This window comes from Microcaecilia unicolor, chromosome 8, assembly GCF_901765095.1.
Source record: "Microcaecilia unicolor chromosome 8, aMicUni1.1, whole genome shotgun sequence".
NCBI classification, from domain to species: Eukaryota; Metazoa; Chordata; class Amphibia; order Gymnophiona; family Siphonopidae; genus Microcaecilia; species Microcaecilia unicolor.
The window spans coordinates 28,390,684-28,409,540 of record NC_044038.1 but is presented as its reverse complement, the minus strand read 5'-3'; the positions used below and the strand labels follow the sequence as shown (position 1 = coordinate 28,409,540).

The window sequence follows — 18,857 nt, the reverse complement described above, 5'->3', positions numbered from 1 at the left end:
AAAAAAAAAAAAAAAAAAAGGAAAAGGGATATGGTTACAATCAAAGCACAGTCACATGCAGCTGAAGTGGATATCAAACCCAGTTCCCTGGTTTTCAGACCACTGCACTAACCATTAGGCTACTCCTCCACTCAGGCACAAAAATGTACACTTGTCAGTTTGTTTCTGTAGTGCTGATATACAAAAATAAAGCTCTCACAAGACCACACCAAGCAATTCACAATTTATTCCTTTCCCTAGAAAAACGTATGGGGATTGGACTTGATATACTGCCTTTCTGTGGTTACAATCAACGCAGTTTACATATTATATACAGCTACTTATTTTGTACCAGGGGCAATGGAGGGTTACGTGACTTGCCCAGAGTCACAAGTAGCTGCAGTGGGAATTGAACCCAATTCACCAGGATCAAAGCATGCTGCACTAACCATTAGGTTACTCCAATGCATTCCTTTATTGATCAGATATTTATGTACATATGGGGGGGGGGGGGGGATTATTTTAAAACATATGGATGGAAACTAGAACTGTCCCAGCTCCCAAGCGGAAGCCATTATTTCTATACTGCGTCACATTAAACAGTAGAAATACAAAGTACCTAGGTGAAGTCTGAAATAAGTACAGAAGGTCAGTCCAATGTACAAAGGAAAGTGCCACCAGGTACAAAAACAATGGGAAGCTCACCAATGGCTCTAAACACATCTGCTCAAACTTTTTCCCCCAATTCATTTACAGTCATATGGCCCAATTCAACTCTATGGGAAAAAACAGTTCTCGCTTCTGTAGCATACTTTGCCACAGTGAAACATAGCATGCCTGCCCCCAAAACTATCCAACTATCCCCCCATCCCCCTCTAAGTCAAAAGACAACACAGCTATACACACACACTGAGTGGCTGGAAACAATTCCATGAGCCATGCTCCATATGCTTTCTTACTTACTAGTAAAAAAGGCCCGTTTCTGTTTGAAAGGAAACGGGCGCTAGCAAGGTTTTCCTCTGAGTGTGTATGTTTGAGAGAGTGTATGTGAGAGTGACTGTGTGAGAGAGGCTTCTGTTCCTGCTGCTGTGCTGATTCGCTACTCCCTGTATCGTGGCTCCGCCCCTCTCCCTTCTACTCGCCAATCTGGTGTGGGTTGTGTGATGTCACTATTATCTACTACATGATCCAGACCACCTCCGAGGGATCCACGGTTCCAGGCAGCCTCAGAATGTTGGAGGTGAGAATTATTATATAGGATTGGCAGCCCCTTTAACTCTATGACTGGCTGCATCGATTTGCATGCTAATACTTCCAGGGCAGTTACTACCATCACTGGAGATGCTGTTCTTTCCCGGGGTAATGCAGGTTGTAATGTTTACCTTAAGCTGTGTCATGCAGTATATATCGTCATGGGGTTGCTCTGCATACGATAAAGCTTTTTTTAAAAATATGCATTGGTTCAGATGTGTGTCACATTATGGCAAAATAAATTGCATTAACTACAGCCTTTTGATGCCTATTTATTAAGCCCTTAAGTGTACACCTGGAGGCAACAGAGGATGAAGAGACTTGCCTAACCAAAGATTACAAGGAGCATCAGTGGAAAGCAGGATTGGAGTCATTACTTTTCCTGGTTCTCAGCCTACTATTCTAAATACTAAGTTACGCCTTCACCTCAAATGGTGCAGAAAGAGAGAAATTCTTTGAAGAAGTTTTATCAAACGTAGTTTCCAAAAAAGGTTTTCAGATTCTGTCTACTTGATAACTGCTTTTGCAATTCTGCCAGTGGTTCAGTTGTGAAGACACTTCAGATATACAAGGCCAGTGTTTGAATACCAGCTCCCTATCTGTGTCTTAATTACAGTTGCTCACAGTTTGAATGTTAATTACCATATGAATATACACAGCTGATATTCCAATTACCTTCTGAAAGATATAACCAGCAGCACTGACAATACACTAACTAAAAAGGATAATGCAGTTATTGGTGCATGGACATCTTTTTATAAATGTACATAGAATATGCAATGAAATGGGCTTAACATAAACGTGACAGGAATGCTTTTAAAAAATAGCCAAAATTAGAGACTTGAGTGGGCAGGAATCCACGTTACAAAATCTGGCAATATCAGAGAAAAGAGATGTGAACTTAACTGACATTTTGGAGAATTCAGAAATTACAGATAGAGCTACCCTCTTAGTGACTTTCGCCTTTGATTTAGATAGGAATAATGTTTTGAAATTGTATTTTCGTCACATGGCTGATAGTTTTTTGGGTTCAAAGATAAAAATATTTCCTGACATATCAAGGGAGTCACAGACTAGGAGGCGTGAGCTCTTGGCTTTCAAGCCAAGAGTAATTGTCCTGGGTGGGTCCTTCCTAGTGCGATTCCCTTGTAAATGTTTTATTTCTTTGGATTCTAATAAATTACCTGTTTGTTGAACCTAAGAAACGAAGAGTTTGTGGAGTTGAAAGAACAGATGAAGAACCCTCTCCAGCAGCCTTCTTTAGTTATCACTGTACCGGCTGCAATTACCGATTGACCTTCCTCCCTCAGAAAATATGAATTGTAAGATTAACCATTTTGAGTTTTTCTTAATTTCCTTGGGAGTGTTTTCCTGATCTTGGATCTCCAAGTTGTGGTCAATTATTTAAAATTTAATGAGAGGAGAATTTTTTTTATTTCTTCTGTATTGCAATTTCTTGCTTTTCTTTATACATTTATATGATAAATGTGAATGTAATTATGTAAAATGATAAACAAAAAAAAAAACAAAATCTGGCAAGAATGTCAGTACTGATGAGAGAGATACCAGTTAGTTTTACACATTCATTAACCAGCAAAGGCCAAACCAAGTTCCCTTCACAGGCTCACTGGTACCTGAAATACTATGGTGCATGGCAGAAAGACACTGGTGGCAACACAAACAGAACAAAGAAATACACAGAGCAGGTCAGCACAACTGTGTAGTTCTTCCAGATCACATGGTCAAGGAAGAAAACCATAAATGCCAAAAGAATCTATCTGCTGTATCACTGAACACTGCAGACTATATTGAGATGCTCATGGCAAGCTATAAGCTTTTCTTCTTAAAATTAAGTTTCCTACTTATTGAATGCAACTAACGGGTTCAATCACATAGGCCAAAGAACGTTTCATCTTTTGGGGGGGGGGGGAATAGATACGCTGACAATACAAGGAGAAAAGGAAGGGGCACTCTCTCAATGAAGACTACTTATAATTTTCTTTCACTAAATTGAAACCATTTAAATGTCATCTCCTAGTCCTCCTAATTGCAAGAACTATACATTACTTTAAAAAAATATATATTTTTACCAGATTAGCTGATCCTCACTTACCTAGAAACAAGATAGATACTCAGCCACTAACATCTTAAAACCATGAATTTGTACTGCATGACCAGGTTAGATCATTGTGCAAAAGTGGCTTAATTTACAATAAACAGAGTCTTGCCTCTTTGCCAATGGTCTCGTCACCCGCTTCAGTCTCCAGTACTAGAAATAACGAATTAAATGGAACAAAATAGCGTTCAAATCCCATATTGTCCACTAACACTCCTTATTACCTTGGGTAAGTCAATTAGGGGCTCTTTTACGAACAGGTTGCCATGGCAGTAGTTCCGCCTCAAGCGTGCGCATTTTGACCATGGCGGTAATTGGGTAGCGCCGTACGCTGCCCTTGTTACCACTGGGTTATCACGGGAGCCCTTACCGCCACCTCAATGAGTGGTAGTAAGTGCTCTCTGCCACATGTGGTGAGAGCAATCTTACCGCATGGCCATTTTATTTTTAGAGGCTTTTTACCCGCTGTGGTGCACAGGAACAACGGCCCCCGTTGGTAAAAAGGACCCCTTAACCCTCTAATGCTTGAGGGACAATCTAAGACCTCATTTACTAACCTGTGGTACCTTGTGCCGACATATGCTTAGCTAGTAACTAGGCTCCATTGAGAACAAAAACAGGGCTTGCGTTAAAGAAAGCATGTTAATACACATTCACACACATTAGTAAATGAGATTATTAGATTGTAAGCACTCCTATTTCACTAATTGTAACTCATACTGAGCCCTGATTAGGAAAATAAAGTAATGTTAAAACACCTCGTCCTTTACCAAGAAAATGTTCCAAAGTAATCCCTCCTAATATGGTTAAATTCTAGCATGCTATCGTTATAGTATTATTTGGAACATTGATTCTAGGATTTTAATGTATGGTATCAATACATTGATTTTGATATATTTATACTTTTATTTCTTATTTCAATGTGATATTTTATTATATATATATATATATATATATATATGTATATTTTGATTTATCTGTTTTTTCGTATATATGTTAATTCTGTGGGATTTGGATTGAATTTTTTAATTTTAATTTTATGTTCTTATTATGATTATTTATTTATTATATATTATTTTGTTTTGTAGCCCCTGAAGCAGCCCAGTAGGGCGAAACATGGCCTGTGTCGGGCTATTGTATGCATATTTTAGTATATTATTAAAATCATTTTTATCTATCAACGATCTGCTTTGTATATTTTCCATCTTGGAGTTTGCAGATCGTCTGCCCCTTTGTTTCATTAAACTCTGGAATTCATTGCCAGAGAATGTGGTAAAAGCAGTAAGCTTAGCAAGGTTTAAAAAACATTTGGATAATTTCCTACAAGAAAAGTCAATAAGCCATTATTAAAGTGGACTTGGGACAATCCACTGCTTATTTCTAGGATAAGCAGCATAAATCTGTTTTTCTCTTCTGGGATCTTGCAATCTTTTGTGACCTGGATTGGTTGCTGTTGGACCTTTGGTCTGTCCCAGTATGGCAATGCTTATGTTCTTAAGAATGGTGGCAAGGGAATTCATTTTGAATTTCTTTTTTGACGAACTTGTTGGGATCATGTAAGGACCAGTATGTGTCATGGTCCTCTTCTCTTTTTGGGGATAAGGAAAAATCTTCAATTAAACCCCTGACTCTGTTGGGAGAAGGGGATCAGTTTGATTGTATTGTCTTACAGCCAGGGCTTTTTTTGAGGGGGTACTTGGGGGTACTGAGTACCGGCACCTTTTCCATTGTCTGCTAAAATTGACCCATGGTCTCCAAGTTTCAATGAAAGAGCTCAGGCTCTATACACCAATTCTGCCTTGTCACAGATTCTGTGACTGGTTGCAGGGGTCCTGGCTATTGTGGGGTGAGTCCCTCAGTGATCACCTCATCCCTGAAGGGTGGCCTGGCATTTGAGTACCGGCACCTTTTTTGCTAGAAGAAACACACTGCTTACAGCAGAGCAGTGATCTCTTCCTGCAGTATGCGATGTGACTCAGAGGATGGACAATCTCTTACTGGATCTCTTTGTGGAGGGATGTTGATAAAATTCAACTATATGCCTTGGTAATGATTAGCACTCAGTGATCTGTTGTGATGGCTTTGTCATTGATTAGGGAAAAATTGTAGAAGCCCATCACTCATTGGGCAAGAGCCACACAGCAGGAAATATTTTTTCAGCTTATACTGCTGTAGTGCTTGAAGCTTGCGCGTACCTGGGCATTGCTTCTCGTGGTATGTTTGTTGTGGTGCTGTGCAGCTTGAATTCTAGGGTATGGCTGATTTTTTCTGGGATAGAATTGCTGAAAATATTGGAACTGATACAGTTGATCTGACTGTTGAGCAGAGAGCTCCCTGATCATTGAGGAACCATCTTTCTCCCATGCAAAGTGCTTCAGTTAATTTGTCATGACAGATTTCTCTTAGATCTGATGCTTTGAGCCAAGTTTTTCAGTGTGCCGAGATTGCAGCTGCTGCTGTTCTGGATGCAGTATCATAGGCACACTAAGTTGCCTGTATTAGACGCTAAGTAGATTCTTGAAGATGCAAGGGGAATGCATTAATTTGGTCTTGCAGCTGAGAAGTAGAGGCAAAATGGTCCTTAAGCTGATTGGAGTCAATGTGCCACTTTGAGGTTGAGAGCATCGAGCTCTAATAAATCTTTCTGCCTATAGAATCCAGAAATTTGTTATTTTTTTCCGGGAGAACCACAGATCAGCAACTTAGACTTTGTGCTTCTTTAAAGGAGCTTTAGAGACTACAGATTGGTATTTGTCATGACCTGGCAAAGGTGAAACCCTGTAGCACAGCTCTTAACTTCTGCAGTAGGAGATACAGAAGAGGGGTTTTCAGATAGAAAGTTGTAGTTATTGAGGGTGCTCATGTGTTAGTAGAGTTACTGTATCTTTGGTGGCAAAGAAAGACTTAAGAATTGACATAAGGTCTCGTTTGTCTCCTATAGGTTTAGATTTTGCTAGGAGAGACAGAACTTTTAAATATTTTTCGTACAAACTTGGACTAAGCAAACTCCTCAGTGTGGTCTTCATGCTTCTTTTCCTGTGTTTATGACTAGAACGACTTGTATTGGGATGAGGTCCCAGTGCTGTGAGTATGTAGGGCTTTGAGGTGAGAGACAATATTCTGAAAGTGAGAGACCAAAAAGGGGTGGATGTGCAGGAGAGTATTGAGGGAGCCTATACCTGCACTGCTTCTATGTTAGTAAATTGCTGTGGGGTGGAAGTTATGGTGTCTGCTGTTTAATATGCTGGTACTGTCTTGTACATTTCTTCTCAAAAGTTATAGTAGCGCCGACTCTGAGGGGTCTGATACAAAAATGGCAAGAGAGCAGGTCAGTGGCGTAGGAAGGGGGGAGACGGTCCGCCCCGGGTGCACGCGCTCGGGGGGTGCCGGCCCCGCTGGCCCGCTGGTTCCCTGCTCCCTCTGCCCCGGAACTTCCTGTTCCAGGGTAGAGAGAGCAGGGAACCAGCGGGGCCGACGCAGCTCCGAGTGACGTGCACTTGGGGCGGATCAGCCCTCCCGCATGTAAGAATGCGGTCCGGGGGGGGGGGGGGGGGGGTTCGCAGCGGCGACCCGCCCCGGGTGTCATTAGCCCTCGCTACGGCACTGGAGCAGGTGGACTATCAGACTAAGGAATGGTATGGAGCCTTCTGTTCCTATGGAGGTCTTAGAGTGAAAAGAATGGGGTTTTTTTTCTTTTTACTAGAGATGTTTTCAAGTAGTTCTCCTCTGTTTGCCAGTATGGGAACATGACTTAAAGCATGCTTTTTTTTTTCTTTACCGCCCATTTTATTTACTGTGTTGTGAAACTGTTGGCAGGTGCAGGTGGTAGAGTTTGCAGCTGTGGGTAGCAGGATATTAGTTTCAGGCTTGACATCCAGGGTGGTTCAAATCGCACTGCTGCTCCTTGAGATCTTGGGCAAGTCACTTAACCCTCCATTGCCTCAGGTACAAAAATTAGATTGTGAGCCCTCTAGGAACAGGGAAACTCACCTTCAGCTACAATCTAAATAAATAAAATCAAACAAAAAAAGTTCACAAGTTAAGGGGGTAAAAGAACTTTGAAGTTATGAGAGAAAAACTGGAGGTTAAAGAAGAGCGATCTTGGCATGTCTGTGGACAGTAAAGACTGAGGAAGAGGGTGTGGGTAGAGGTAGCACAGGAGTCCCTGCACATGCTCAAAAAAAAAATCAGTTTCACTTTGAGCTAGAGGTGTCATCTGGCACAAGGGGCTCCATCAGTGGTATCACCTGGAGTGTGACTGCACTGCCCCAGGTGCTCCACAGAGAGAACCAGCTTCACTTTTTCAATTATTAAAGCCACCCCACAAACAAGCATTCTTCCTCCAAAACAGGATTGTTTCATCACAATTAAGGAATTTAAAAAAAATGGGACAATTAATGAAAACTCAATTGTACAGAACAGGAAGTCAGACAAGGGGTAACAAAAGCTCCCATGCACACCAGTACTTACAGAACAATGCAAAGCACATAGCTGTGTTATGAAATGATGCCCTATTTCCTTCAGATTCAGTCTCTCCATATCAAAAGCTGTAAAACAAGAATGATTTAAATGTAAAAGTCTGTAACTAAGACTAGTAGTCTAACATGAATACGGAATCAATGCGGAGGGGAAGACAATCACCATTGATTAAATACAATCTAACAGCACAAATGCACAGACTGGGTGGACCCAACAGTCCTTATCTGACAAAAGATCTGTCCAATAGTAACTATTATAGAACATGGGGACATTTCCTATTTAATTAATAGTTTTTAGAAAAAGTGTTTCTACTGTGCACATTGAGGTTGAGTTTTTCTAAAAATCAATGGCTAAAACACATAATGAACACCTTTGAGTGCAGTTTTTATTATCCACAACATACTGCTATTTTAATTCAATTGTTGTTGATTGTGAAGCATCAAGGGAGTGGAGGAGTGGCCTAGTGGTTAGGGTGGTGGACTTTGGTCCTGAGGAACTGAGTTTGATTTCCACTTCAGGCACAGGCAGCTCCTTGTGACTCTGGGCAAGTCACTTAACCCTCCATTGCCCCATGTAAGCCACATTGAGCCTGCCATGAGTGGAAAAAGTGCAGGGTACAAATATAACAAAAAAAAAAACTGGTTTATGTCCTTATAAAGTCTACATATTTAACATAGTAACATAGTAGATGACGGCAGAAAAAGACCTGCAATGGTCCATCCAGTCTGCCCAACAAGATAAACTCATATGTGTATACCTTACCTTGATTTGTACCTGCCTTTTTCAGGGCACATACCATACAAGTCTGCCCAGCAGTATTTCCCGCCTCCCATCTCCGGCTCTGGCACAGACCGTATATGTCTGCCCTCCTCTATCCTCGCCTCCCAACTACCAACCTCTCTTCCCCCACCTGCTCCGCCACCCAATTTCGGCTAAGCTTCTGAGGATCCATTCCTTCTGCACAGGATTCCTTTATGCACATCCCACGCATGTTTGAATTCCGTTACCGTTTTCATCTCCACCACCTCCCGCGGGAGGGCATTCCAAGCATCCACCACCCTCTCCGTGAAAAAATACTTCCTGACATCTTTTTGGAGTCTGCCCCCCTTCAATCTCATTTCATGTCCTCTCGTTCTACCACCTTCCCATCTCCGGAAAAGATTTTTTTGCAGATTAATACCTGACTTAATATTAATATTTGACTTTAGCTCCCAAAAATTATTACAGTGGTTTATAACAGCTGCTTTAAGGCACTTGTCTCCTTTAAAACAGAGCTGAAGTAAATAACTCATTAATTGGTTGTTTCTAGACCTACTGAGATCTTCCTGATATTTGCCACTTCATGTTTTTTAAACACTTCAATTAAACTGATTGTGCTGACACTGTTAGATGCAGCAAAACATTAAACAAACAGCTGTACTGATTTCATTAGCCACGTCTCACATATCCAATAATGAAGCTGAAAATTCAGTGCCAGCAATTATATCATCTTACATCCTTGGGAACAAGTTCTAACACATTTAAACTAATACAGGTTTGGTAGACATCACATTACTAGATGCACTCAGGAAAGTACACACGTTGATACATCGCGTTTTGGGTGTTTTTCATAAGACACTAAATTAAACATTTCTGTATGATAATAGCATTTACGTAACATAAGAAAATAGGTATTACCTCACTGTGGTGCAGATTTTATTAGCATTGCTTTCATGGTGATATTTACCATTTAAAAAAGATTTACATCTATGTTATTGCCATGTATGCCATTGTGGACAAGCCTTATATAGTAACAGTTCTACACCTTAATCATTTGAAACTATAATACAAAAATAGGGATGTGCACAGGTTAAAAAAAAAAGTATTTGGTTTCGATTTGGCTTTTTTCCTTGATTTCCAGACTTTTTGTGGTGGTTTGTTGTATGACATATATATATTTAAAAAAAAAACTAACATATTAAAAGATCTATGGCATGAAAATCAACTTTATGCACATTAATTCATAGGTCAACACACGGTATACTGATTTTGCGCACACACAACTTTTCAAGGCAAATTAATAACCCAAATACACCTTTCTACTATAAAAATAGTGGAGTGGAGGAGTGGCCTAGTGGTTAGGGTGGTGGACTTTGGTCCTGGGGAACTGAGGAACTTTCCCACTTCAGGCACAGGCAGCTCCTTGTGACTCTGGGCAAGTCAGTTTACCCTCCATTGCCCCAGGTACAAATAAGTACCTGTATATAATATGTAAGCCGCATTGAGCCTGCCATGAGTGGGAAAGCGTGGGGTACAAATGTAACAAAAAAAAATACACTTAGATAAAAGTGTTCCATTCAGATGCGATTACTTAGCTTTCCCAATCCAAGCTCAATAGGAGTTATAATTTGGGTACTGTAGTTACTTTCCCATCCAAAATATTGCTAAGGGATAGATTTATTATATGCATTAGCAAGCTACCATGAGTTAAATGGGATTTATATGAATTACAAATAACTAGGCCTGATAGCTAACAATAGGACCTATGGTAAACTATATTAATGGAGAATAATGTGTGTACATTAAATCAAATCCAGTCCCCAGTTTGCAGTGAGGCAATGAAAGGTTATGCAATTGCTCAAGGTCACAAGGGATGTAAGTGGGATATGCAGGATTTGAAGCCCAGTTTCTCTACTGGCTGCTCTAGCCATCACCCCAGTTATTGCCAAAACAGCCCTCTGCTAATGTAGGTCCCACCTCCTGGTGAGCCTGTGCAGGCTGATCAATTGATTACTTTAATTAAAACAAAACAAACAAAAAAAAGCTGCCAGCCCCCTCCACCCCAGTTGTGGTTTCAACCCTAAATGACAATTTTATGATCCTCCTGTTCTCTGCACAACTGTGTGGCCTCATACAGAAACAGATTGTTCTGAGCTACATCTGCCCGTGTCAGAAAAGCAGGGGTAAGGACCCGGTGTGGCTAATCACCATTCAATTTCTATTGCCCTGGGGAAGTCTGTTCTACTTCTGGCCAATACAGAAGTAGAACAAAAAAGCACCAAGGGCCTTCAAAAAGAGGGGGGTCAGAACCTTTAATCATATAGGTTGATGAAACACTTCTAGAAAGGACCAGACACAGTCAGTGTTTCGGCACAAAGCGTCTGCATCAGGGGTCACGATAAATTGCAGAGGGGCATGCAGCAGTGTTATGATACTCAATGCTGTAGTATAGAGCAATGTAGTGCAACGCCGTGTGGTCCCTTTGCACACAGTTGAGCAGAGAAATTCTCTATTGAACGCACTCCTTCAATCACGGAGTCGATCTGGTAAAAAATACAGAAGTAGAACAGATCTCCCTCAACCATGTGTCTACACTAAACCCTACCCTATGCAACTGGCACAGAGGTCTGTCTGCTAGTGCCACTATGACACTTAGATCCTAGACAGCAGGGAACACCCCTGTAGGTACTGGAGATGGGGGAAGGAGGAGAAGGGCATCAAGTCTTGAGATATGATCAAGTCCCCTCCCCCTTGCCAGCCATCATGCTGCACGTACTTTCTGCTCAGACAGCACCAAGTGTCTCAGCTATGCTAATCCAGTGAGGTTAATTGACCCCTCCATGCTCCATTTCCTATCAGCGACTTGCATCACAAATACTGGTGTTGCGTTCTCGCCTAGCACCAAATGTTACAGCTCCCACAGCCCTGAACATCTCCATGATAATACAGGTGCCTTTAATCCCCTTATGTACTTGAGCTCTGCTGTGCTGCTCTCACCATGCCAAGAATCTGGCACCGCTTTCCCTGCCCTTAATAGAGGAGCAGCCACCCTGGTTCCTGGACCTCTGTGCCAGCAGTGGGGCATGCTGTGTTGTCTGCAAGGGTAGTTATATTCTGTCCATCAGTGGTCTGTGCTACAGGTTGGAAGCAGCACCATCCACCGAGGGTGCCTCCAGCATGAACATTACAATAATGTCCAAATTTAGCCTCCTCAGGGTCTGGTGCTGGTCACCGACTTCAGCCACCTTTCTTAAGAAGCTGATGAATAATGGAGACACCTGAGATTTATTCAGGGCCAAGGCAGAACCAATAGGCATTCCTTTCATACTGTGGCTCCTCTGAGCAACACCAAGGATTACACTTACCCATTTCTAGGAGCCAATTTTTCAAGCTAGACTGACGTGTAAATTCAACTATTCTCCTCACAAGCAGAGGAATCTGTTCAGCCTGAGAGTTCCATCACACACAGACCTTGCACCTATTCTCATCTCATGCTCCTTCTGATAGGGCTACTGAGGATCCCTAAACTGACCACTACTTTCTGCAATATGGATGAGAGCCTTGCTGACCCAGGGGTGAGGTGCTGAGTAGCAAAGCTCCAATTCCCACTGAGTTAGAAGTGAGTCTAGTTTTGTAAACTTTATGTGCTCCCAGTTGAAGTGAGGGGGGAAATTTAACAAAGTTAATGTCTCAAAGTTCTCAATGACATGTCAAATCATGATCAAGTGCTATGTTAGACCACCTTTCTAATCGGCTGCTCTACCAGGTCAATTTAAACCTTCCTCTGTGGGCACACATCTGGCTCTTTCATCAAAATATCTGGCATCCACTTTGACAAGTTGATTTTAAATCGCCTAGACTCACAGCTTGTCCCCTTGATCCTCTTCTATTTTGCTAGATCAAAGAACCTACTAATTTTTTGCCTTTTGTTCCCACCATTATCAAAGCCTGTTCATAAACTATTTTCCCACTGATTAAAAGCAGGCCATAATCCATCCTGTCCTAAAGAAACCCCATGTTGACAGCATTAAACCCTTTATTGTCTAGTATCTGATCTACATTTATCTTTCAAAGAAGAGAAAGACATATTTAGTTAATTCTAGCTTTGTGGAACAGTCAAATAGTCTTCATTCTTGCCTATCAGGATTCAGGGTTAGCCACAGCATTGAAACCACCATAACAACTCTTCTCAGTCAAATATATAGTCTTCTCATTTCTGGAAGAGCAGCTCTGTCTAGCTGAGTAGCCTAATGGTTAGTGCAGTGGCTGGAGACCCAAGGGAACCAGGTTCAATTCCCACTGCAGCTCCTTGTGACTTTAGACGTCACTTAACCTCCATTGCTTCAGGTAAAATAAAGTATATAAACATGTACAAACTGTAACCACAGAAAGGTAATATATCAAATCTTACCCCTTTGCCTTACTCTCTTGATTTAAGATCAGCATTCAGTTTGGTAAATTACCACACTCACATAAGTCATCCCGATGATCGGTACAGGTGGTCAGGTACCGTGCTGGTGAGCTTCCTTCCTGCAGAGACGCTCTTTTAAGGTTTACATTATCTCTAATTCCTTGCCATCTACCCATCCACTAACGTGCGGTCCCACATGGCTCAATTCTTTCCCCACTTCTTAATATCTTTCTTGCATCACTGGTCATCATAATCCAGGACTGCAAAATTAGCAGCCATAACTATGGAGATGACATTTTACTTGTCAAGTCAGGCAAATAAGAGTTAGTATAAGCCAAAACCCTGACCTACTGCAGCAAACCCCCTGGCTCTCATTTTAAACTACAATTTGCCAAAACTGTTGCTATTTGGATCACTGGGAGATCTTTTCAACCTACCATCTCTACTTTTCTACTGAAAAACCCAATTAGATTGACAGGCACTTTGCACTGTTTAGATGTCATTATTGGCTCATAACATTTGAGTTATATCTCAGCTGTTGTCAAATCCTGTTTAACAGGAATAATGGAGACACCTGAGATTTATTCAGCATTTTTATTAAGCATTTTTTTTAGATTATCCAGTTCATCACACATTGGTTCATATTATCACCAAGTCATATTTATAGACTACTTTAACTCCATCCTCTGCAGAATTTGCCTCTGACCACACAAAAAAATACTGCCAGACTTCTTTGTAATTCTTCCAAGTTTGGTCAAGTTACCCTCCTTTATCACAATCATTGGCTTCCTCTGTCCTATCAGGTAAGCTTTAAGATTTTGCTTCTAGCTTAGAATAAAACCTTCTACTCAAGAATTCCAGCTTATCTTTGTTGATGATACCATATATCCTGTCCAGTGTACTTTGGTCTCAAAATGAGATCTTATCGATACCCTCTGTTGCCCGACCCAAGGTCAAAATATATGTGATTTTTCTTTTCTGCTTTATCATTGTGGAATTCATTTCCATCCTACCTCCAAACTGAATCCTCTTACAAGAAGTTTAAAATCTAAATTTAAAGACTGTTCTTTGAATTGGCTTTCAGTGGAATGGAGGGGCTGGGTGTCTGATGCACTGATGGCAGACAAGGTGGTCATCTCACATTTTGATATCTATTTTTAGGACCTAACTGCTTTTTATTTATTTATTTACTAGCCGTTGAGCCCGTAAAAACGGGCTGGTATTGGGGTTTTCCTTCCTTCCTTCCCCCTCCCCCGTGAGGGCGCCACTGCTACCGTTCCCCCCCCCCCCCCGGAGTCGCCGCCGCCGCCATCCCTTCACCCGGCCCCTCTCTCTCTCCGCTACTAAATTTACACATCCATTCGCCGGAACGCAGCACGCACATCAGCTGAGCTGCCGTCGGCCCTTCCTTCTCTGCCTGTGTCCCGCCCTCCTGTGACGTAACATCAGCGAGGTCGGGACACAGGCAGGGAAGGAAGGGCTGACGGCAGCTCAGCTGATGTGTGTGCTGCGTTCCGGCGAATGGATGTGTAAGTTTAGTAGCGGAGAGAGGGCCCGGGCCGGGTGTGTGTGTGTGTGTGTGTGGGGGGGGGGGGGGGGGTAACAGTAGTGGCGACCTCGGGTGGGCGGGTGGGGGGGGGGAGCGGTATCAACCTCGGCGGCGCAGTTTCCCTCTCTGTCCCGCCCTCGTCATCACGTATTGACGCGGGGGCGGGACAGAGAGGGAAGTCTCTAATGCGTATTTGCGAGTGAGTCGGTCACTCGCCGTTTATATGTTTGATAAGTAAAGAAACTCCATTTAAACCAGAGAGAAAAGGAAAATAAAAACAGGTAAACTACTCTGGTATATAAAAATGAAGGGAGGTGCAGCAAATGACAAAACAGACCTATCCTTGCTCTCTATAATCCCCTGCCTCACAGAAGTTTTAGATTTGTCTTATGCTCTGTGTTGGATATAGACAAAATATGTTTTCCTTAAGTGTGACAACAGTCTCGGGACCTGGACTGACCACTGTTGGAAACAGAATGCTGGCTTTATGGACCTTTCGTCTGACTCAATATGATGGCAATACGTACATAGAAGAGTAGACTGCTGCTCTAGCCATTAGGCCAAGAACCAGGGAAATCTGGTTTAAATCCCACCGTCTCCCCTTGTAGTCCTGGGTAAGTCACTTCATTGCTCTTCTGTCTGGCCCAAGGGTACAACCAATGAGAGGAAACCTGGAGGCAATAACATCCACAATGTCTAGTGCCCACCCATATTAGCCTCAAGTCCCAACAACTACAGGTCTGAAAGGTGTTAACAAGCGCACATTTAGAACTCCATCTAACCATTGCCAGACATATATTCTACGAATTGAAAAAGCTGAAGACTGCAGTTGTCCTGGCAAGATTACCTCAAAAGCAAACCAAAAGATCCACAAGACACACATAATCTTAGACTAATATCTAAAAGACTTGCAGACTGTGTGGCTGATGTGAGGGGTCGTGCATCATGGAAAAAAACAAAAGATGTGGGAACATCTTGGATAGGACAACTTGGAAGAAAACAAAATGCTCTATAAATTGCACTATTGCCCGACAAAGTCAGAGCATCCGAACAAACCTAAAAGGCTTCTGGAATGTTTCACTGAACAAATGAGTCACAAAAAAAAAAAAAAAAACCCTTTGCAATCCAACAATGTTTGGCAAAAAACAAGATACTACCTTTCAAACAAAAACAACTACCTACCTCATTCCAACTGACAAATATGGTGGTGAAGGCATAGTATGGAATTGCTTTTACTGTAACAGAATTACCATGTTGTATTGGGTTTTTTTTGGTGCTTATTCCTGATATTGTGTGGTTATAATAAAGATCTACTAAAAAAAAAATTAGCTAAGGAATATTGCCATGCAATTGCAATTACTGGCTAACACTGAGAAAACCGCAAAGCCATACAGGAACCCGCTCCAGAGACCTACCCCATCGGAAAAGAAATGCAGGAAGAAAACGCGACAGCCATCCCAACAAGGAGCCACCTGAATGAGTCAAAAATTAAACCAAAGTTCCCAGAAGACAGCACTATCCATACAGCAATAATGCAACAGCACTGCAAAAGGAAGCTAAGAGAACTGGCTCTAGAAGAGCTCCCGTGCGGGGTTTGACCATTAGAAAGTCCCCTTCCCCGACAGAGAGAACCAATAACCTTCTGAAAGTAGTCAGTTTCACACAAAATGCACAAGGTTTTAGCCTCTATTTTCTTTAGCAAAGAGGAGTAGGTCAGTATAAAGTGTTTTGTACTTTTCTGTGATCTTGCCAGGTATTTGTAACCTGGATTGGCCACTGTTGGAAACAGGATGCTGGGCTTGATGGACCTTTGGTCTGTCCCAGTATGGCAATACTTACGTACTTATGGGAGGGGGAAGGGACCCAGCACCACAAAGGCTGTCCAGATAAGAGGAGCTAAAATCCCTTTAAGTAAGGAACAACCTGCTCACTATTACTCAGTTACCCACTGATTCAGGAGCTGGCTGAGAGGAGCTGCACTGTCCATCCATCATTTGCTATGAGACAGAAAAAAATACTGGCATTCCAGGCTGCACAATACCTTTAAGGGAGCAAATTACTTGGAACTATTTTTTTTTTGTCTCCTTCCACTAGTGGATGGACATACCCCAACCTTGTCTAGACAAAAAGGAAGAGGCCAAGGCTTCTGCTGGTACTATGAAGTGCAATATTTAAGGGCCCAATTAAGATTTTTTTTTTTTTTTAACCATAGACAGAAAGTGGGAAACCAGTCTTAGTAACTCATGCCCTAAAATAGCTGTGGTAGACCTTGGGAGAGAGGAGGCATTGTGAGAGATCTCAGTGGCTGGCTCCTAAAATCAAAGAAAAATTTCTCAAGGCCTGATATAGGAGTTTCTCTTTCAAAAATGAGCTAAAACAGTCCATTGCTACAAGTGTACCATGTGTATACTAAGTGGAACAAATTTTCAGTCTGGGGAATTTACCTAGGTTACTAAATACCAGGGCAAATTACTTTTAAAACTGTCCTAATACTCTAGTCAATATCATTTCAGAGGCGACAAAATTAAGCATTTTTCTCTTGCTTCCATCTGAAGCCTTTTTGACATGTCACCTGTCAATCTCAGTCTCTAGGCCAGGGCGATCCACCCTTGTCATCTGATTTTTACCAAAAGCAAATGGATGGTGAAAATGATTTTCCTAGCTTCCCAGCCAATTGATATCCACTAGACTAGTGTTTCTCTAAGTCCAGTCCTGGAGTACCCCCTGCCAGTCAGATTTTTGGGATATCCACAATGAATATGCATGAACCTGATTTGCATGCACTGCCTCCATTATATGCAACCTCTTTCATGCATATTCATTGTGGATATCCTGAAAACCTGACTTGCAAGGGGTACTCCAGGACTGGACTTGGGAAACACTGCACTAGACCACACCATTAACATGAGAGAAAAGCTACTGGGGACAGCTCACAAGAAGCACTTTTACCCTACAGCAAGAAGGATAAAGACGGACCTTCACATGGTGCTGACCGGCGTAGAACACATGAACAGCCCCTTTACATCTCTTGCCACACTCTCCTTGACCAAGGGACAGCAAGGAAAAAGTGGATCTTCATCCCCACATAAAAAAAAAGAAAAGAAAAGCTACTGGCAGCTAGAAGGTTAACCTATAAATGGTCTTCCAAATGTCTCTATCACTCGCTGGACAAAAAAAAACTTCCTCTACCAGGACCAAGGCTGTGGACTAGAAACCTGAAACCAAAATCTTGGAGGGAGGAGGAATGATTGCTCCCCATCCACTGCCAGAGGGCCCATGGAATCCCTGCCCATCCAGCCATACCAAGGCAAAGCCTGTGGGTCAAGGTTCATGGCAGAGGAAAGAAGCCCTCAATGCTCAAGCAGGAAGAATCTGGATGACAATCCCTGAGAACTCTTATGGCCATGAGGCAACTGGCTGTAGACTGTGCCCTTAAGAGTCAAGCTTGGCCAAAACAATATTCTCTTGTTGCACCATCTGTTGGAGGAAATACTGGCAAGTTCCATGGCTGCACTGTTGTAAGGGCCCTTGGTTTGGGGAGGGGGGGAACCCAGAAGAACTGGAGACTTGGGGTCCGGTAGGAAATGAGGGAGAAGTGGAAAGTCTGTCAGTCATATAATGAAGAGAAACTGTTAGTTCCTCTGAAGCTAAAAACAAAAGCTTTGAAGGGTATGAGCTGTGAATATCTGGCTGAGGATAATTCTGTTGAACCAAATGTACTATCAAAGGCCTTGAAACCTAAGACATGAAGGAAACTGAGCTAAGTGAAGTAGCTTAGCCAAAAGAGGATATCTGTGGGCCAAAAAGATATGGTGTACCTGTTAATGTAACAGAAAGGGACTGAGAAGATAAATAAGTATTGCATGCCAATTATCTTATCATGCCAAGTGACATATCTGTATCCTGCAAATTCCTAATAAAAACAGTTTAGCTGAAATAGGGGTTAGAAGCCTGTCTAGCAAAGCTGCTTGATTTGCAGCTGCATGATGGTTTTTTCTAAAGCTTTAGCTATTATTTTGAACTTGTAAGTAACTTGTGTTATGTGTTTATTTCCTTAAACACACCTTGGGCTCTGAAACCTAAGAGCTGAGGTAAGGGCAAGGAGTCACCCATGTTTTAACAACCATCAGCACCACACCTTACACCTGTGATAAGATCACTGCAGGTTCTTGTGACCCTGGGCAAGTCACTTCATTTTCACTGCCCACAGCATGGCAGTATATCATATCCATGACACTTTACACTTTTACTATCTCCATCTGCTGGTAGAAGGAATAACCCACTCATCTGGGCTGGTCTAGCAGGATAAGCAA

The 18,857-nt window shown here is 42.1% G+C and overlaps 1 protein-coding gene across 4 annotated transcripts in view; it reads right to left on the bottom strand.

Annotated features, from left to right (window-relative positions):
• The window catches only part of DCUN1D3 (defective in cullin neddylation 1 domain containing 3), a 50,187-nt gene that overhangs the window by 13,897 nt on the left and 17,433 nt on the right, over window positions 1-18,857 (bottom strand). For 2 of the 4 annotated variants that reach the window (XM_030212431.1, XM_030212433.1), the window contains exon 2: window positions 7,817-7,893. The exons of 1 other annotated variant lie outside the window; for it this stretch is intronic. The gene's annotated coding sequence lies outside the window, so the exon portion shown is untranslated. Of the gene's footprint in view, window positions 1-7,816; window positions 7,894-11,166; window positions 11,174-11,600; window positions 11,611-18,857 lie in introns of those variants that run through there. One more of the 4 variants, XM_030212432.1, reaches the window with a different exon arrangement.